Source organism: Protopterus annectens, chromosome 1.part1 (assembly GCF_019279795.1).
Source record: "Protopterus annectens isolate FY-2018-M chromosome 1.part1, PAN1.0, whole genome shotgun sequence".
Classification (NCBI taxonomy): Eukaryota; Metazoa; Chordata; order Ceratodontiformes; family Protopteridae; genus Protopterus; species Protopterus annectens.
In genome coordinates, this window is record NC_056726.1 from 47227150 (window position 1) to 47249192 (window position 22043).

The following is a 22043-nucleotide window of genomic DNA, read 5'->3' on the forward strand; positions in this document are numbered from 1 at the left end:
CTGAGGGCAGTTCTCCTAGCATTGCAACCATTCCATGCATCCTGACCCTTTGGGACCATTGCAATTCAGTCAGACAACATGTCAGTCATCTGGTATATCAACAAGCAAAGCAGAACAAGGTCTTACCCCCCTGTGTTGGGAAGTCATGAGGATTTGGCACTGGGTGATAGCTTCCAACTGCCTCATCTGATTCACAGTCCATGTAACCTGGATCATTCCCAAGACCAGTTATCTCATCCTCAGGGACTGATTCATCTGAACCTGCACAGTCTCACGTTCACAGTTTGGTTCCTTCACTTCCACTGATTGCAGGCTGCTTGACATCTCATCTTCTGTTTGTGAAATTCTTCTGGCTTCACACAAACCTTCCACTAGGAAAGTTTATTCTAGTAAATGGACTAGGTTCTCTATTTGGGCCAAAGATCAGAACTTAGACCTTTTCTCTATGCCTATTCAAAAGATCCTACAATACCTGACTACTGTTTTTGCATGCAGGAGTCTCAGCTTCGACGATCACTGTACATTTAGCAGCTATCGGCAATTTTCATAATGATCTTGATAATTCTTCAATTATGTCACACCGCCTATGCAAGAACTTTTTTGAAAGGAGTATTACATGTTAAACCTCTGGTCAAGCCTCCCTTAGAACCCTGGGACTTGACTTTAGTACTTCAGTCTCTCACAGGTTCTCCTTTCAAGCCTTTTGATTCATGGGATTTGCAATTTTTGTCATGGAAAACCTTACTTCTAGTAGCACTTACCTCAGTAGGAAGAGTATCTGAGCTGCTGGCATTGAGTGTCAAGAGTCCTTACTTGATCTTCCACATGGATAGGGTGTCCATTCATACTGACCCTTCTTTCTTGCCCAAGGTCATTTCTGGCTTTTCCATTAATCAAGCTATTGACCTGCCGGTTTTCTTCCCTCAGCATTCTAACAGAGGGGAGTACCTTTTGCACACCCTTGATGTGCATCGGCAGCTTTGTTGTTATTTGTACAGGACTAAATCTTTCAGGAAAACAGATCAATTGTTTGTGGCCTTTGCAGGTCCCAGTTTGGGTAAACCTGTTTCCAAAGTGACTTTATCCTCCTGGCTTAGAAACGTCATTACCTTTATCTACCAACAGAATAAGCTATCCTTACCTTCCAGAATAAAGGCTCATTCTACCAGATCTATGGCTACTTCTATAGCATTTCATTCCAGAGCCTCTGTGGATGATATCTACACAGCAGCCACTTAGGCAAGACCTCATACCTTTATATCTCATTACAAATTGGATTTTGCCTCCAGAGGATGGGCATCTTGTGGTTCTATGGTGCTCAGGAATATCCTTCCTTAGGGCCACCCAGGACTCAAGTAGCTGGGGACTCGGTCCTAAAGGTAATGAATAAACAAAGATTTACAACATCAGATAAAGAAGTTATGTCTTACCATAACATTCCATCTGTGTTGTAGATCTTTGTTCATTCATTACTTCCTGCCCTCCTTCCCCCTGCCTGCAACTGGTAGACTTTAGGAACTCCTGGTTAGGGTATTTATTCACACAGAGCATCCTACTATATATGTTTTTTCTATTACTACATCTATTATATAAGGGTGGGCAAACTCGATCTGAAGTAACTAGGAGAGGGACATTATGAGTAGGTCTTAGCTGAGAGTTTTTGGCTGGCGTGAGCTTGGAAATGACTGTATCGGTTCCAAGGACGGAACTGAGGTCCAAATGGTAATGAATGAGCAAAGATCTACAACACAAATGGAATGTTATGGTAAGACATAACTTCTTTTTTTAAGCTTCGTTTACGTTCTTCTGTCACACACTACTCTTGACACTCTTTGCCAGATGGCTGCAGCTCCTCTGGTTCTACCTTTGATTTCCTCAATCAGACTTCACTTATCTTCAACCACACCTCCCAGATGCTTGAAGCTATTAAAATGCTCCAGTGTCTCATGTTTTACCTTGTTCTGATTCCCCCATTTGTTGCCATAGCAACTGTGTTGTTTATACTCACTTTCATCACATATGCCTTCAGTTTTGCATTCCATTCCACTATCATTTGCTGGTTCATGTCAGAGTCTGCTTGTAATGCCACATCGTCTACATACAGCAGCTATGTTGCACTGTCCCCCCTGACCTGTTTCTTAATAGGTTCATAGGTTGATACTAGGCTATCTGCCCTAGGACATTTATAAGCCTAGTCAGAGTATGTTTGGCTTTCGCCACCCTTTTAGATTAGTTGACTATGCCTTTGTATAGTAGGTCACAGAAGGTAGCCCTTTTAAGGTTTGTTAACTGTACCTCTGTCAAGCAGCGACACAGAAGAGATCCCAAGGGTAAACTTACGATCTCCCATCCATTCCTCAAGATTTCTCTTGAAGAGGGTCAGTGAGGGGATTTTGTTCCAGAGTGAGGGGAGCCTCTGGGATATGAATCTGTCCCTCCAGCATGTCCTATTTATTTCTGTGCTGAGGTTCAGGTCCCTGGAGCATGTAGCTCTAAGGGATTTAGATTTTCTGAGGTGAAGCATGTCCATTAATTTTGGGTTGGACATGGCTTTATACATCAGACACAGATCGCCTCTGAGTAGGCGGTACGCAACTGAGTAGAGCTGGAGTTTCTTTAGCCGAACTGCATAGGGCATCTGTTTGAGCCCCTTAATCCTCTTGGTGAGATACTTTTGGGGTCTTTCCAGTTGCTGAAGGTGCCGGGTAAGGTACATCCCAAATGGGGTATTGTACTCAATTATGGGCCTGATAAGTGATGAGTAGAGGGGCACAATGACCTCTCTTGATCTAGATGTAAACCCTTTCATGATAAGGTGGGCTATATAGAAGGTCTTTCTAACCACTTTGGCAATGTGATTGTCAAAGGAGAGATTGTTATCTATTTAGGTCCCCAAGTCCCTAATTACTTCTTCCGTACTTAATGGGTTACCACCTATGTGGTAATTTGTGGGCACTTTTTGGCATTTAGCTTTGGGCCATGGCTCTGGCACCAGTTATCTGTCTCTGTGAGACCCTTTTGGAGGATGCTTGTGTCAGTTGGAGAGTCAATTATAGCACCCAGTTTGCAGTCCTCTGCGAACTTGGTCAGCCATAGTTCACCTGTGTTACCCTGTACCTCGGAGAAATATATACCGAACAAGAGAGGTCCCAGGACTGAGCCTTGTGGGACACCACTTGTAACTGGTTTAGAGTCTGACATGGCACCTGCTATTCTGACCATGTGGGTTCTATCCCTGAGCCAGTTTGCAACCCATCTTGTGACATAGGGGTTGATATTTAAGCTGGTGAGCTTATTTATGATGCCCGAGTGGGGTATTGTGTCAAAGGCGTTTGTGAGGTCCAGGTAGGCTGTGTGGACTACCTTCCCTTCATCTATGGCTTTGGTAACTGTTTCAAAGAAATCAACCAGGTTCAAGAGGCAAAATCTGCCCTTAACGAAGCCGAATTGGGTAGGATCCAGTGTCTGGATGTTCCCAATGTCTTTGTTTATGGTTTCCATGATGATACGTTCCATAGCTTTGCAGACCAGACTAGTCAGGCTTATAGGCAATAGTTTCCGGGGTCTGTTGTGGCACCACCTTTGTGGAGTGGGACCACTGTTGCTGTATGCCATTCCTTGGGAACATATCCTGTAGTAAGGCTGAGATTGAACAGTGACTTTATATAAGGGTTTAGTTCTTCTTGGAGCTCGTGTAAGATGCAGCCCGGGACACCGTCTGGTCCCATTGATGCTGTGTTTTTAGCTTTGGAGAGGGCAGCTCTCACCTGTGCATCTGTCATCTCAGGAAGGCTACACTCTGTTGGGATAGACATTTGCTCTTTTGGGGGGGAAGGGGAGGAGAAGTTTGCACTGCCAGGATGTTGGCAATGTCTGTGGGTTCAGTGAATTTTTTGTCATTTTGCACTAACTCAGAGAATATCTGGGAGTTGCCTCCCAGGTTTCTGACATAACTAAAGAAGGCCTTGTGTCTTGTGCAATTTTTCTTTCAAAGCTGGCCTTAGAAGATTTTATGAGGGATAGTAGCTTCTTGCTAGTACTGATCAGTGATGCCTTCCCTTTTTAGGATTTTGCTCTGTCATGTAGTAGCTTTCTCCTTGTGTTGTATAGCTTATTTATGGCCGGGGTCCACCAGACAGGTCTCCTGCCTTTGGAGGAGTGAGTCTTGGATTTATTTGGGATAGCATGCTCCATGCATTCCTGTAGGTGTCCATAGAATGCGTTTGTAAAGGATTCTGCATTTTGGGCCATATTGTCCACTGGCCCAGGGGCTTTGAAGGATTCCACTCAGTTTTGAGAAGTGTGAAGTTTGCTTTTAAGAAGTTCTTCACCATGGTTTCCTTGACTGGGGGTGAGGACGGAATATGGATGTCCAGTGAGATTTGTTTATGGTCTGATCTTATCAATGACGGCTATACATCTGGTGTGGAATATAGAGACCCCATGTTGGTGATGACTAGTTCCAGTATGTTTTCCCCTCTTGTGGGAGTGGTGACCAGTTCTTCCATAGCATTTCAGTTTATAAATTCTAGGAACCATTGGGCTAGGGTGTTTGGGCTTGAGTAGTTTTCCCAATCAATGTTTGGGTAGTTGAAGTTACCCAATATAATAGTGTTTGGAGAGACCTTCATATTCTCCAGTGTTCTCAGGAAAGCCGAGTGAGGTTCCTGTGTTAGGGAGGGTGGTCTGTAGCAGGCTACAAACTGAAAGGCAGTTTTGCCCACTGTTAGTTGCACATGGATGGTCTCCGAAGCTTCATGCAGTGCCACTAGCCTGGAGGTGTGGGTATCTTTGATAAATATGGATACTCCCCCTCCTTTTGTAGTTCGGTCCGAGTTTTGGGGCCAGAAAGCATGGTATGAAGTATAGCCTGGTAGTGCTGGGGTGCTCTTGGGAGCCTTGAACCAGGTTTCTGTTACTGTACAGATATTGATATTCTCCATACTGAGGAGAGTCTTGAGTGCGTACATCACTACTATATACATCAGTTGACTCAAAGCTATACCGTGATACACATCCACTATCACTGGGAAACCCTCTGAGTCCAACACTGTTCACAGTTGTGCCATTTGGTCGTTGTACATAGCCTGCCATAATTCGAAAACACTGTTTACATCACCAGCTTACAGAAAAACACTTAAGATTAGGAACAATAGGTTATGAAAATTCACTTTAGATTTTTTTGGATCTATCAAAGAAAACGGTAAAACTAAAGGGAAGAAGAGATGACTGCAAAAATGTGTATTCAATTGTATTTAATAATATATAGTTATTGTTTGGTCAATAATATAAGTAAATGAATGAACAGCATCTTATTTAACAGCCTGTCTAAAAAGTTAATCTGATTTTGAGAGGGAAGTAATTCTAGCCTTTGAATTGCCAAGAGTTTAAATGCTTCATCATGTTATATAAGAAAGTAATTCCTCTATATACAGACAAAGGCTGGAGTAGTGAAATTGATTGGTAATACTGAGAGGTGAAACTTGGATACATTAGGCAGGTAGCCCTTTATAAAAGGGTACCCAAGGATTAAAAAATGCAGTGAAATGGAAAAATTAGCAAAATAAGGAAATGTATCACTGCTACGGCAACCATAGATGTTAAGGTGGCTGCCATCACACAAGAAGAATGACATAATCACATTGAGCAGAGTGGAGGAGAGATGTTGACTACAACTCTTAGCTGAGATATATAAGTATCCTGTTTTTTTCGATTATTTATACTGATTATTGTTTCTAGCAATTTATATATAGCACTTTTTATTGCCTGCTGCATAGTTTTTGAGTGTATTTTTATTGCTATTAACTAATCTGAATGGGTAACTGATTTGTTTGCAGTTAAAAGCATTCTGTAGAGTCTCATTGCTCCTTTATCTGTTTAAAAACTTTCATTTTGTGGCTTTCTGTAGTGCTTACTGTCTGTAGGATAAGAGCTTTAGTATTGTCCTAGTTCAGAATTGCTGGCTCTGGGCTTGTTTGTTTATACAATGATTGCTCAAAGCACATGAACAGGCCATCTTGAATAAGTTGAAGCCTTTCTTTACCTTGGCTAGATTGCGTTAATTGGCTGCGGGCTAGTGGGGTCTGGTTCTTTTGTGTTTTTGTAAAAAAAAAAAAAAGTTGTCTAAGGTTGTATCTTCTGGTATTTAAGTCCTAACTTTGAGAGGGTTTCTGTCTATACACACTGAGCAGAGTGGATGAGAGGTGTTGACTACAACTCTTAGCTGAGATATATAAGTATCCTGTTTTTTTCGATTATTTATACTGATTATTATTTCTAGCAATTTATATATAGCACTTTTTATTGCCGGGTGCATAGTTTTTGAGTGTATTTTTATTGCTTTTAACTAATCTGCATGGGTAAGTGATTTGTTTGCAGTTAAAAGCATTAGCATTCTGTAGAGTCTCATTGCTCCTTTATCTGTTTAAAAACTTTCATTTTGCGGCTTTCTGTAGTGCTTACTGTCTGTAGGCTAATAGCTTTAGTATTATCCTAGTTCAGAATTGCTGGCTCTGGGCTTGTTTGTTTATACAGTGATTGTTCAAAGCATATGTACAGGCCATCTTGAATTAGCTGAAGCCTTTCTTTACCTTGGCTAGATTATGTTAATTGGCTGCTGGCTAGTGGGGGCTGGTTCTTTTGTGTTTTTGTAAAAAAAAAAGTTGTCTATGGTTGTATCTTCTGGTATTTAAGCCCTAACTTTGACAGGGTTTCTGTCTATACACACTGAGCAGAGTGGAGCAGAGGTGTTGACTACAACTCGTATCCTGTTTTTTTTGATTATTTATACTGATTATTGTTTCTAGCAATTTCTATATAGCACTTTTTATTGCCTGCTGCATAGTTTTTGAGTGTATTTTTATTGGTATTAACTAATCTGCACAGGTAACCGATTAGTTTGCAGTTAGAAACATTCTGTAGAGTTTCATTGCTCCTTTATCTGTTTAAAAAAATTATTTTTTTGGCTTTATGTAGTGCTTACTCTCTGTAGGCTAATAGCTTTAGTATTGTCCTAGTTCAGAATTGCTGGCTCTGGGCTTGTTTGTTTATACAGTGATTGTTCAAAGCACATGAACAGGTCATCTTGAATTAGCTGAAGTCTTTCTTTACCTTGGCTAGATTGTGTTAATTGGCTGCTGGCTAGTGGGGTCTGGTTCTTTTGTGTTTTTGTAAAAAAAAAAAAAGTTGTCTAAGGTTGTATCATCTGGTATTTAAGCCCTAACTTTGAGACGGTTTCTATCTATACACACTGAGCAGAGTGGAGGAGAGGTTTTGACTACAACTCTTAGCTGAGATATACAAGTATCCTGTTTTTTTTTTCATTATTTATACTGATTATTGTTTCTGGCTATTTCTATATAGCACTTTTTATTGCCTGCTGCATAGTTTGTGAGTATATTTTTAATGCTATTAACTAATCTGCAAGGTAACTGATTTGTTTTCAGTTAAAAGTATTCTGTAGAGTCTCATTGCTCCTTTATCTGTTTAAAAACTTTCATTTTGTGGCCTTCTGTAGTGCTTACTTTCTGTAGGCTAATAGCTTTAGTATTGTCCTACTTCAGAATTGCTGGCCCTGGGCTTGTTTGTTTATACAGTGATTGTTCAATGCACATGAAAAGGCCATCTTGAATTAGCAGAAGCCTTTCTTTACCTTGGCTAGATTGTGTTAAATGACTGGCTAGTGGGGGCTGGTTCTTTTGTGTTTTTGTAAAAAAAAAAAAAAAAAAAAGATGTCTAAGGTTGTATCTTCTGGTATTTAAGCCCTAACTTTGAGATGGATTCTGTCTATACACACTGAGGAGAGTGGAGGAGAAGTGTTGACTACAACTCTTAGCTGAGATATATAAGTATCCTGTTTTTTTTTCGATTATTTATACTAATTATTCTTTCTAGCAATTTATATATAGCACTTTTTATTGCCTGCTCCACAGTTTTTGAGTGTATTTTTATTGCTATTAGCTAATCTGCTCGGGTAACTGATTTGTTTGCAGTTAAAGGCATCCAGTAGAGTCTCATTGCTCATTTATCTGTTTAAAAACTTTCATTTTGTGGCTTTCTGTAGTGGTTACTGTATGTAGGCTATTAGCTTTAGTATTGTCCTAGTTCAGAATTGCTGGCTCTGGGCTTGTTTGTTTATACAGTGATTGTTCAAAGCACATTAACTGGTCATCTTGAATTAGCTGAAGCCTTTCTTTACCTTGGCTAGATAGTGTTAATTGGCTGCTGGCTAGTGGGGGCTGGTTCTTTTGCATTTTTGTAAAAAAAAGTTGTCTAAGGTTGTATCTTCTGGTATTTAAGCCCTAACTTTGAGAGGGTTTCTGTCTATACATGCTGAGCGGAGTGGAGGAGAGGTGTTGACTACAACTCTTAGCTAAGATATACAAGTGTCCTTTTTTTCTATTATTTATACTTATTATTGTTTCTAGCAATTTATATATAGCACTTTTTATTGCCTGCTAATAGTTTTTGAGTTTATTTTTATTGCTATTAACTAATCTGCATGGGTAACTGATTTGTTTGCAGTTAAAAGCATTCAGTAGAGTCTCATTGTTCCTTTATCTGTTTAAAAACATTAATTTTGTGGCTTTCTGTAGTGCTTGCTGTCTGTATGCTAATAGCTTTAGTATTGTCCTAGTTTAGAATTGCTGGCTCTGGGCTTGTTTATACAGTTATTGTTTAAAGCACATGAACAGGCCATCTTGAATGAGCTGAAGCCTTTCTTTACCTTGGCTAGACTGTATTAATTGGCTGCTGGCTAATGGGGGCTTGTTCTTTTGTGATTTTGAAAAGAAAAAAAAAGTTGTCTAAGGTTGTGTCTTCTGGTATTTAAGCCATAAATTTGAAAGTGTTTCTGTATATACACACTGAGCAGAGTGGATGAGAGGTGTTGACTACAACTCTTAGCTGAGATATATAAGTATCCTGTTTTTTTTCAATTATTTATATGGATTATTGTTTCTAGCAATTTATATATAGCACTTTTTATTGCCTGTTGCATAGTTTTTGAGTCTATTTTATTGCTATTAACTAATCTGCATGGGTAACTGATTTTTTTGCTGTTAAAAGCATTCTGTAGAGTTTCATTGCTCCTTTATCTGCTTAAAAACTTTCATTTTGTGGCTTTCTGTAGTGCTTAGTCTCTGTAGGCTAATAGCTTTAGTATTGTCCTAGTTCAGAATTTCTGGCTCTGGGCTTTTTTGTTTATACAGTGATTGTTCAAAGCAAATGAACAGGTCATCTTGAATTAGCTGAAGTCTTTCTTTATCTTGGCTAGATTGTGTTAATTGGTTGCTGGCTAGTGGGGGCTGGTTCTTTTGTGTTTTTGTAAAAAAAAAAAAAAGTTGCCTAAGGTTGTATCATCTGGTATTTAAGCTCTAACGTTGAGAGGGTTTCTGTCTATACACACTGAGCAGAGTGGAGGAGAGGTTTTGACTACAACTCTTAGCTGAGATATACAAGTATCCTGGTTTTTTATTATTTATACTGATTATTGTTTCTAGCTATTTCTATATAGCACTTTTTATTGCCTGCTGCATAGTTTTTGAGTGTATTTTTATTGCTATTAACTAATCTGCAAGGGTAGCTGATTTGTTTGCAGTCAAAAGCATTCTGTAGAGTCTCATTGCTCCTTTATCTGTTTAAAAATTTTAATTTTGTGGCCTTCTGTAGTGCTTACTGTCTGTAGGCTAATAGCTTTAGTATTGTCCTAGTTCAGAATTGCTGGCTCTGGGCATGTTTGTTTATACAGTGATTGTTCAAAGCACATCAACAGGTCATCTTGAATTAGCTGAAGCCTTTCTTTACCTTGGCTAGATTCTGTTAAATGACTGACTGGTGGGGGCTGGTTCTTTTGTGTTTTTGTAAAAAAAAAAAAAAAAAGCTGTCTAAGGTTGTATCTTCTGGTATTTAAGCCCTAACTTTGAGAGGGTTTCTGTCTATACACACTCAGCAGAGTGGAGGAGAGGTGTTGACTACAACTCTTAGCTGAGACTTATAAGTATCCTTTTTTTTCGATTATTTATACTGATTATTATTTCTAGCAATTTATATATAGCACTTTTTATTGCCTGCTGCATAGTTTTTGAGTGTATTGTTATTGCTATTAACTAATCTGCACGGGTAACTGATTTGTTTGCAGTTAAAAGCATTCTGTAGAGTCTCATTGCTCCTTTATTTGTTTAAAAACTCTCATTTTGTGGCTTTGTGTAGTGCTTAGTCTGTGTAGGTTAATAGCTTTAGTATTGTCCTTGTTCAGAACTGCTGGCTCTGGGCTTGTTTGTTTATACTGCGATTGTTCAAAGCACATAAACAGACCGTCTTGAATTATCTGAAGCCTTTCTTTACCTTGGCTAGATTGTGTTAATTGGCTGCTGGCTAGTGGGGGCTGGTTCTTTTGTGTTTTTGTAAAAAAAATAGTTGTCTAAGGTTGTATCTTCTGGTATTTAAGCCTTAACCTTGTGAGGGTTTCTGTCTATACACACTGAGCAGAGTGGAGGAGAGGTGTTGACTACAACTCTTAGCTGAGATATATAAGTATCCTGTTTTTTTCGATTATTTATACTGATTATTATTTCTAGCAATTTATACATAGCACTTTTTATTGCCTGCTGCATAGTTTTTGAGTGTATTTTTATTGCTTTTAACTAATCTGCATGGGTAAGTGATTTGTTTGCAGACAAAAGCATTCTGTAGAGTCTCATTGCTCCTTTACCTGTTTAAAAACTTTTATTTTGTGGCTTTCTGTAGTGCTTTCTGTCTGTAGGTTAATAGTTTTAGCATTGTCCAAGTTCAGAATTGCTGGCTCTGGGCATGTTTGTTTATACAGTGATTGTTCAATGCACATGAACAGGCCATCTTGAATTAGCTGAAGCCTTTCTTTACCTTGGCTAAATTGTGTGAAATGACTGGCTAGTGGGGGCTGGTTCTTTTGTGTTTTTGTAAAAAAAAAAGTTGTCTAAGTTGTATCTTCTGGTATTTAAGCCCTAACTTTGAGAGAGTTTCTGTCTATACACACTGAGCACAGTGAAGAAGAGTTGTTGACTACAACTCTTAGCTTAGATATATAAGTATCCTGTTTTTTTTTAGATTATTTATAATGATTATTGTTTCTAGCAAATTATATATAGCACTTTTTATTGCCTGCTGCATAGTTTTGAGTGTATTTTATAGCTACTAACTAATCTGCATGGGTAACTGATTTGTTTGCAGTTAAAAGCATTCTGTAGAGTCTCATTGCTCCTTTATTTGTTTAAAAACTTTAATTTTGTGGCCTTCTGTAGTGCTTACTGTCTGTAGGCTAATAGCTTTAGTATTGTCCTAGTTCAGAATTGCTGGCTCTGGGTATGTTTGTTTATACAGTGATTGTTCAATGCACATGAACAGGCCATTTTGAATTAGCTGAAGCCTTTCTTTACCTTGGCTAGATTGTGTTAAATGACTGGCAAGTGGGGGCTGGTTCGTTTGTGTTTTTGTAAAAAAAAAAAAAAAAAAGTTGTCTAAGGTTGTATCTTCTGGTATTTAGGCCCTAACATTGAAAAGGTTTTTGTCTATACACACTGTGCAGAGTGGAGGAGAGGTGTTGACTACAACTCTTAGCTGAGATATAGAAGTATCCTGTTTTTTTTATTATTTATACTGATTATTATTTCTAGCAATTTATATATTGCACTTTTTATTGCCTGCGGCATAGTTTTTGAGTGTATTTTTATTGCTATTAACTAATCTGCACAGGTAACTGATTTGTTTGCAGTTAAAAGCATTCTGTAGAGTCTCATTGCTCCTTTATCTGTTTAAAAACTTTCATTTTCTGGCTTTTTGTAGTGCTTACTCTGTGTAGGCTAATAGCTTTAGTATTGTCCTTGTTCAGAATTGCTGTCTCTGGGCTTGTTTGCTTATACTGCAATTGTTCAAAGCACATAAACAGCCCATCTTGAATTAGCTGAAGCCTTTCTTTACCTTGGCTAGATTGTGTAAATTGGCTGCTGGCTAGTGGGGGCTGGTTCTTTTGTGTTTTTGTAAAAAAAAATAGTTGTCTAAGGTTGTATCTTCTGGTATTTAAGCCTTAACCTTGTGAGGGTTTCTGTCTATACACACTGAGCAGAGTGGAGGAGAGATGTTGACTACAACTCCTAGCTGAGATATATAAGTATCCTGTTTTCTTTTCGATTATTTATACTTATTATTGTTTCTAGCAATTCATATATAGCACTTTTTATTGCCTGCTGCATAGTTTTTGACTGTATTTTTTATGCTATTAACTAATCTGCACGGGTAACTGATTATTTCACAGTTAAAAGCATTCTGTAGTGTCTCATTCCACCTTTATCTGTTTAAAAACTTTCATTTTGTGGCTTTCTGTAGTGCTTACTGTCTGTAGGCTAATAGCTTTAGTATTGTCCTGATTTAGAATTGCTGGCTCTGAGCTTGTTTGTTTATACAGTGATTGTTCAAAGCACATGAACAGGCCATCTTGAATTAGCTGAAGCCTTTCTTTACCTTGACTAGATTTTGTTAATTGGCTGCTGGCTAGTGTTAGCTGGTTCTCTGGTGTTTTTGTAAAAAAAAAAACAAAAAAAAAGAAGTTGTCTAAGGCTGTATCTTCTGATACTTACGCCCTAACTTTGAGAGTGTTTCTGTCTATACACACTGAGCAGAGTGGAGGAGAGGTGTTGACTACAACTCTTAGCTGAGATATATAAGTATCCATTTTTTTTTCAATTATTTATACTAATTATTGTTTCTAGCAATTTATATAAAGCACTTTTTATTGCTTACTCCACAGTTTTTGAGTGTATTTTTATTGTTATTAACTAATCTGCTCAGGTAACTGATTTGTTTGCAGTTAAAAGCATTCTGTAGAGTCTCATTGCTCCTTTATCTGTTTAAAAACTTTCATTTTGTGGCTTTCTATAGTGGTTACTGTCTGTAGGCTATTAGCTTTAGTATTGTCCTAGTTCAGAATTGCTGGCTCTGAGCTTGTTTGTTTATACAGTGATTGTTCAAAGCACATGAACAGGCCATCTTCAATTAGCTGAAGCCTTTTTTTACCTTGGCTAGATAGTGTTAATTGGCTGCTGGGTAGTGGGGGTGGTTCTTTTGTGTTTTTATAAAAAATAAGTTGTCTAAGGTTGTATCTTCTGGTATTTAAGCCCTGACTTTGAGAGGGTTTCTGTCTATGCACACTGAGCACAGTGGAGGAGAGGTGTTGACCACAACTCTTAGCTGAGATATATAAGTATCCTTTTTTTTTTATTATTTATAGTGATTATTGTTTCTAGCAAATTATATATAGCACTTTTTATTGCCTGCTGCATAGTTTTTGAGTGTATTTTATTGCTATTAACCAATCTGCACAGATAACTGATTTGTTTGCAGTTAAAAGCATTCTGTAGAGTCTCATTGCTCCTTTATCTGTTTAAAAACTTTTATCTTGTGGCTTTATGTAGTGCTTACTCTGTGGAGGCTAATAGCTTTAGTATTGTCCTTGTTCAGAATTGCTGGCTCTGGACTTGTTTGTTTATACTGCGATTGTTCAAAGCACATAAACAGGCCTTCTTGAATTAGCTGAAGCCTTTCCTTACCTTGGCTAGATTGTGTTAATTGGCTGCTAGCTAGTGAAGCTGATACTTTTGTGTTTTTGTAAAAAAAAAAAAAAAAAAAAAATGTCTTAAGTTTGCATCTCCTGGTATTTAAGCCCTAACTTTGAGATGGATTCTGTCTATACACACTGAGCAGAGTGGAGGAGAAGTGTTGACTACAACTCTTAGCTGAGCTATATAAGTATCCTGTTTTTTTCGATTATATATACTGATTATTGTTTCTAGCAATTTATATATAGCACTTTTTATTGCCAGCTGCATAGTTTTTGAGTGTATTTTTATTGGTATTAACTAATCTGCACGGGTAACTGATTTTTTTGCAGTTAAAAGCATTCTGTAGTGTCTCATTCCATCTTTATCTGTTTAAAAATTTTAATTTTGTGGCTTTCTGCAGTGCTTACTGTCTGTTGGCTAATAGGTTTAGTATTGTCCGAGTTCAGAATTGCTGGCTCTGGGCTTGTTTGTTTATAGCGTGATTGTTCAAAGCACATGAACAGGCCATCTTGAATTAGCTGAAGCCTTTCTTTACCTTGGCTAGATTGTGTTAATTGTCTGCTGGCTGGTGAGGGCTGGTTCTTTGGTGTTTTTGTTAAAAAAAAACAAAGTTGTCTAAGGTTGTATCGTCTGGTATTTAAGCCCTAACTTTGAGAGGAATTCTGTCTATACACACTGAGCACAGCGGAGGAGAGGTGTTGACTACAACTCCTATCTGAGATATATAAGTATCCTGTTGTTTTTAATTATTTATACTGATTTTAGTTTCTAGCAATTTATATATAACACTTTTTATTGCCTGCTGCATAGTTTTTGAGTCTATTTTTATTGTTATTAATGCATCTGCACGGGTAACTGATTTGTTTGCTGTTAAAAGCATTCTGTGGTGTCTCATTGCTCCTTTATCTGTTTAAAAACTTTCATTTTGTGGCTTTCTGTAGTGCTTAATGTCTGTAGGCTGATAGCTTTTGTATTGTCCTAGTTCGGAATTGCTGGCTCTGAGCTTGTTTGTTTAAAAAGTGATTGTTCAAAGAACATGAATAGGCCATCTTGAATTAGCTGAAGCCTTTCTTTACCTTGACTAGATTGTGCTAATTGACTGGCTAGTGGGCGCTGGTTCTTTTGTGATTTAAAAAAAAAGTTGTCTAAGGTTGTATCTTCTGGTATTTAAGCCCTAACTTTGAGAGGGGTTTATGTCTATACACACTGAGCAGAGTGGAGAAGAGGTGTTGACTACAACTCTTAGCTGAGATATATAAATATCCTGTTTTTTTCGATTATTTATACTGATTATTGTTTCTAGCAATTTATATACATAGTGCTTTTTATTGCCTGCTGCATAGTTTCTGAGTGTATCTTTATTGCTATTAACTAATCTGCATGGGTAGCTGATTTGTTTGCAGTTAAAAGCATTCTATAGAGTCTCATTGTTCCTTTATCTGTTTTAAAACTTTCATTATGTGGCTTTCTGTAGTGCTTACTGTCTGTAGGCTAATATCTTTACTATTGTCCTAGTTCAGAATTGCTGGCTCTGGGCTTGTTTATTTATACAGTGATTGTTCAAAGCACAAGAACAGGCCATCTTGAATTAGCTAAAGCCTTTCTTTATCTTGGCTAGATTGTGTTAATTGGCTGCTGGCTAGTGGGGGCTGGTTCTTTTGTATTTTTGTAAAAAAAAAAAAAAAGTTGTCTAAGGTTGTATCTTCTAGTATTTAAGCCCTAACGTTGAGAGAGTTTCTGTCTATATACACTGATCACAGTGGAGGAGAGATATTGACTACAACTCTGAGCTGAGATATATAAGTATCCTGTTTTTTCGATTATTTATACTGATTATTGTTTCTATAATTTTATATATAGCACTTTTATTGCCTGCTGCATAGTTTTTGACTGTATTCTTATTGCTATTAACTAATCAGCATGGGCAACTGATTTGTTTGCAGTTAAAAGCATTCTCTAGAGTCACATTGCTCCCTTATCTGTTTAAAAACTTTCATTTTGTGGCTTTCTGTAGTGCTTACTGTCTGTAGGCTAATAGCTTTAGTATTGTCATAGTACAGAATTGCTGGCTCTGGGCGTGTTTGTTTATACAGTGATTGTTCAAAGCACATGAACAGGCCATCTTGAATTATCTGAAGCCTTTCTTTACCTTGGCTAGATAGTGTTAATTGGCTGCTGGCTAATGGGGGTTGATTCTTTTGTGTTTTTGAAAAAAAAAAAAAAAAAGTTGTCTAAGGTTGTATCGTCTTGTATGTTAAGCCCTAACTTTGAGAGGGTTTCTGTCTATACACACTGAGCACAGTAGAGGAGAGGTTTTGACTACAACTCTTAGCTGAGATATATCAGTATCATGTATTTTTCAATTAATTATACTGATTATTGTTTCTAGCAATTTATATATAGCACTTTTTATTGCCTGCTGCAGTGTTTGAGTATATTTTTATTGCTATTAACTAGTCTGCACGGGTAACAGATTTGTTTGCAGTTAAAAGCATTCTGTAGCATCTTATTGCTCCTTTATCTGTTTAAAAAGTTTCATTTTGTGGCTTTCTGTAGAGAATACTGTCTGTAGGCTAATAGCTTTAGTATGTTCCTAGTTCAGAATTGCTGGCTGTGGGCTTGTTTGTTTATACAGTGATTGTTCAAAGCATATGAACAGGCCGTCTTGAATTAGCTGAAGCCTTTCCTTAACTTGGCTAGATTGTGTTAATTGGCTGCTGACTACTGGGGGCTGGTTCTTTTGTGTTTTTGTAAAAAAAAAAAAAAAAAGTTGTCAAAGGTTTTACCTTCTGGTATTTAAGCCCTAACTTTGAGAGGGTTTCTGTCTATACACACTGAGTGGAGTGGAGGAGAGGTGTTGACTACAACTCTTAGCTAAGATATATGTGTCCTTTTTTTTTGATTATTTATACTGATTGTTTCTAGCAATTTATATATAGCACTTTTTATTGCCTGCTGCATAGTTTTTGAGTGTATTTTTATTGGTATTAACTAATCTACATGGGTAACTGATTTGTTTGCAGTTAAAAGCATTCTGTAGAGTCTTGTTGCTCCTTTATCTGTTTAAAAACTTTCATTTTGTGGCTTTCTGTAGTGCGTACTGTCTGTAGCCTAATAGCTTTAGTATTGTCCTAGTTCAGAATTGCTGGCTCTGGGCTTGATTGTTTATACAGTGATTGTTCAAAGCACATGAAAAGGCCATTTTGAATTAGCTGAAGCCTTTATTTACCATAGCTAGATTGTGTTAATTGGCTGCTGGCTAGTGGGGGCTGGTTCTTTTGTGTTTTTGTGAACAAAAAGATGTCTAAGGTTGTATCTGCTGGTATTTAAGCCCTAACTTTGATAGGTTTTCTGTCTATACACACTGAGCACAGTGTAGGAAAGGTGTTGACTACAACTCTTAGCTGAGATATATAAGTATCCTTTTTTTTCGATTATTTATACTGATTATTGTTTCTAGCAATTTATATATAGCACTTTTTATTGCCTGCTGTATAGTTTTTGATTGTATTTTTTTTTTTTGCTATTAACTAATCTGCGTGGGTAACTGATTTTTTTGCAGTTAAAAGCATTCTGTAGTGTCTCATTCCACCTTTATCTGTTTAAAAACTTTCATTTTGTGGCTTTCTGCAGTGCTTACTGTATGTTGGCTAATAGGTTTAGTATTTAACTAGTTCAGAATTGCTGGCTCTGGGCTTGTTTGTTTATACAGTGATTGTTAAAAGCACATGAACAGGCCATCTTGAATTAGCTGAAGCCTTTCTTTACCTTGGCTAGATTATCTTAATTGGCTGCTGGCTAGTGGGGGCTGGTTCTTTTGTGTTTTTGTAAAAAAAAAAAAAAAAGTTGTCTAAGGTTGTATCTTCTGGTATTTAAGCCCTAACTTTGATAGGGTTTCTGTCTATACACACTGAGCACAGTGCAGGAGAGGTGTTGACTACAACTCTTAGCTGAGATATTTAAGTATCCTGTTTTTTTTCATTTATTTATACTGATTATTGTTTCTAGCAATTTATATATAGCACTTTTTTTTGCCTGCTGCAGTGTTTGATTGTATTTTTATGGCTATTAACTAATCTGTACAGGTAACAGATTTGTTTGCAGTTAAAAGCATTCTGCAGAGTCTCATTGCTCCTGTATCTGTTTAAAAAGTTTCATTTTGTGGCTTTCTGTAGAGCATACTGTGTCTGTAGGCTAATAGTTTTAGGATTGTCCTAGTTCAGAATTGCTGGCTCTGGGCTTGTTTGTTTATACAGTGATTGTTCAAAGCACATAAACAGGCCATCTTGAATTAGCTGAAGCCTTTTTTTGCCTTGGCTAGATTGTGTTAATTGGCTGCTGGCTAGTCGGGGCTGGTTCTTTTGTATTTTAAAAAAAAAAAACAAAAAACAAAACAAGTTGTCTAAGTTTGTATCTTCTGGTATTTAAGCCTTAACTTTGAGAGGGTTTCTGTCTATACACAATGAGCAGAGTGGGGGAGAGGTGTTGACTACAACTCTTAGCTGAGATATATAAGTATCTTGTTTTTTTCGATTATTTATATGGATTATTGTTTCTAGCAATTTATATATAGCACTTTTTATTGCCTGCTGCATAGTTTTTGAGTGTATTTTTATTGATATTAACTAATCTGTATGAGTAACTGATATGTTTGCAGTTAAAAGCATTCTGTAGAGTCTCATTGCTCCTTTGTCTTTAAAAACGTTCATTTTGTGGCTTTCTGTAGTGCTTACTGTCTGTAGGCTAACAGCTTTAGTATGTTCCTAGTTCAGAATTGCTGGCTCTGGGCTTGTTTGTTTATACAGTGATTCTTCAAAGCACAAGAACAGGCCATCTTGAATTAGCTGAAGCCTTTCTTTACCTTGGCTAGATTATGTTAATTGGCTGCTGGCTAGTGGGGGCTGGTTCTTTTTTATTTTTGTAAAAAAAAAAAAAAAAAGTTGTCTAAGGTTGTATCTTCTGGCATTTAAGCCCTAACGTTGAGAGGGTTTCTGTACTGATCACAGTGGAGGAGAGGTGTTGACTACAACTCTTAGCTGAGATATATAAGTATCCTGTTTTTTGGATTATTTATACTGATTATTGTTTCTAGCAATTTATATATAGCACTTTTATTGCCTGCTGCATACTTTTTGAGTATATTTTTATTGCTATGGGTTACTGATTTGTTTGCAGATAAAAGCACTCTGTAGAGTCTCATTGCTCTTTTATCTGTTTATAAACATTCATTTTGTGGTTTTCTGTAATGCTTACTGTCTGTAGGCTAATAGCTTTAGTATTGTCCTAGTTTAGAATTGCTGGCTCTGGGCATGTTTGCATATACAGTGATTGTTCAAAGCACATGAACAGGCCATCTTGAATCAGATGAAGCCTTTTTTTACCTTGGCTAGACTGTGTTAATTGGCTGCTGGCTAATGGGGGCTGGTTCTAATTGTGTTTTTGTAAAAAAAAGACAAAAAAGTTGTCTAAGGTTGTATCTTCTGGTATTTAAGCCCTTACTTTGAGAGGATTTCTGTCTATGCAAACTGAGCAGAGTGGAGGAGAGGTGTTGGCTACAACTCTTAGCTGAGATATGTAAGTATTCTGCTTTTTTTCGGTTATTTATACTGATTATTGTTTCAAGCAATTTATATATAGAGCTTTTTATTGCCTGCTTCATAGTTTTTGAGTTTATTTGTATTGCTATTAACTAATCTGCATGGGTAACTGATTTGTTTGCAGTTAAAAGCATTCTGTAGAGTCTCATTGCTCCTTTTTCTTTTTAAAAACTTTCATTTTGTGGCTTTCTTTAGTGCTTGCTGTCTTTAGGCTAATAGATTTAGTATTGTCCCAGTTCACAATTGCTGTCTCTGGGCTTGATTGTTTATACAGTGATTGTTCAAAGCACATGAACAGCCCATCTTGAATTAGCTGAAGCCTTTCTTTACCTTGGCTAGATTGTGTTATTTGGCTGCTGGCTAGTGGTGGCTGGATCTTTTGTGTTTTTGTAAAAGAAAAAAAAGTTGTCTAAGGTTGTGTCTTCTGGTATTTAAGCCCTAACTGTGAAAGGGTTTCTGTCTATACACACTGAGCAGAGTGGAGGTGAGGTGTTGACTACACCTCTTAGCTGAGATATACAATTATCCTGTTTTTTTATTATTTATATTGATTATTTTTGTAGCAACTTGTATATAGCACTTTTTATTGCCTGCAGCATAGTTTTTGAGTGTATTTTTATTGCTATTAACTAATCTGCATGGGTAACTGATGTGTTTGCTGTGAAAAGCATTCAGTACAGTCTCATTGCTCCTTTATCTATTTAAAAACTTTCATTTTGTGGCTTTCTGTAGTGCTTACTGTCTGTAGGCTAATAGCTTTACTATTGTCCTAGTTCAGAATTGCTGGCTCTGGGCTTCTTTGTTCATACAGTGATTGTTCAAAGCACATGAACAGGCCATACTGAATTAGCTGAAGTGTTTCTTTACCTTGGCTAGATTGTGTTGATTGGCTGCTGGCTATTGGGGGCTAGTTATTTTTTGTTTTTGTAAAAAAAACGAAATAAATAAAAGTTGTCTAAGGTTGTATCTTCTGGTATTTAAGCCCTAACTTTGAGAGTGTTTCTGTGTGTACACACTGACACAGTGGAGGAGAGATGTTGACTACAACTCTTACCTGAGATATATAAGTAACCTGTTTTTTTTTTCGATTATTTATACTGATTATTATTTCTAGCAATTTATATATAGCACCTTTTATTGCCTGCTGCATAGTTTTTGAGTGTATTTTTATTGCTATTAACTAATCTGCATGGGTAACTAATTTGTTAGCAGTTAAAACCATTCGGTAGAGTCTCATTGCTCCTTTATCTGTTTAAAAACTTTAATTTTGTGGCTTTCTGTGGTGCTTCCTGTCTGTAGGCTAATAGCTTTAGTATTGTGCTGGTTCAGAATTGCTAGCTCTGGGCTTGTTTTTTTATACAGTGATTGTTCAAAGCATATGAACAGGTCATCTTGAATTAGCTGAAGCCTTCCTTTACCTTGGCTAGATTGGGTTAATTGACTGGCTAGTGGGGGGGGGGGGGTTGGTTCTTTTGTGTTTTTGTAAAAAAAAAAAAAAAAAAACGTTGTCTAAGGTTGTATCTTCTGGTATTTAAGCCCTAACTTTGAGAGGGTTTCTGTCTATACACACTGAGCAGAGTGGAGGAGAGGTGTTGACTACAACTCTTAGCTGAGATATATAAGTATTCTGTTTATTTTCGATTATTTATACTGATTGTTTCTAGCAATTTATATATAGCACTTTTTATTGCCTGCTGCATAGTTTTTGAGTGTATTTTTATTGCTATTAACTAATCTGCATGGGTAACTGATTTGTTAGCAGTTAAGAGCATTTTGTAGAGTCTCATTGTTCCTTTATCTGTTTGAAAACTTTCACTTTGTGGCTTTCTGTAGTGCTTACTCTCTGTAGGCTAATAGCTTTAGTATTGTCCTAGTTCAGAATTGTTGGCTGTGGGCTTGTTTGTTTATACAGTGATTGTTCAAAGCAATGAACAGGCCATCTTGAATTAGCTGAAGCCTTTCTTTACCTTGGCTAGATTGTGTTAATTGACTGGCTAGTGGGGGCTGGTTCTTTTGTGTTTTTGTAACAAAAAAATTGTTGTCTAAGGTTGTATCTTCTGGTATTTAAGCCCTAACTTTGAGAGGGTTTCTGTATATACACACTAAACAGAGTGGAGGAGAGGTGTTGACTACAACTCTTAGCTGAGATATATAAGTATCCTGTTTTTTTTCGATTATTTATACTGATTATTGTTTCTAGCAATTTATATATAGCACTTTTTATTGCCTGCTGCATACTTTTTCAGTGTATTTTTATTGCTATTAACTAATCTGCATGGGTAACTGATTTGTTAGCAGTTAAAAGCATTCTGTAGAGTCTCATTGCTCCTTTATCTGTTTAAAAATTTTTCCATTTGTGGCTTTCTGTATTGCTTACTGTCTGTAGGCTAATAGATTTAGTATTGTCTTAGTTCAGAATTGCTGGCTCTGGACTTGTTTGTTTATACAGTGATTGTTCAAAGCACATGAACAGGCCATCTTGAAATAGCTGAATCCTTTTTTTACCTTGTCTAGATTGTGTCAGTTGGCTGCTGGCTAGTGGGGACTGGTTCTTTTGTATTTTTGTAAACAAAAAAAAGTTGTCTAACGTTGTATCTTCTGGTAGTTAAGCCCTAACTTTGAGAGGGATTCTGTCTATACACACTGTGCAGAGTAGAGGAGAGGTGTTGACTACAACTCTTAGCTGATATATATATAAGTATCCTTTTTTGTTTCGACTATTTGTACTGTTTGTTTCTAGCAATTTACATATAGCACTTTTTATTGCCTGCTGCATAATTTTTAGTGTATTTTTATTGCTATTAACTAGTCTGCACGGGTAACTGATTTGTTTGCAGTCAAAAGCATTCGTACA

General features: G+C 37.1%; 1 protein-coding gene across 1 annotated transcript in view; it reads left to right on the forward strand.

Annotated features, from left to right (window-relative positions):
- DLGAP2 (DLG associated protein 2) overlaps positions 1 to 22043 on the forward strand; it is a 1650454-nt gene that overhangs the window by 760721 nt on the left and 867690 nt on the right. The window lies entirely within an intron of this gene.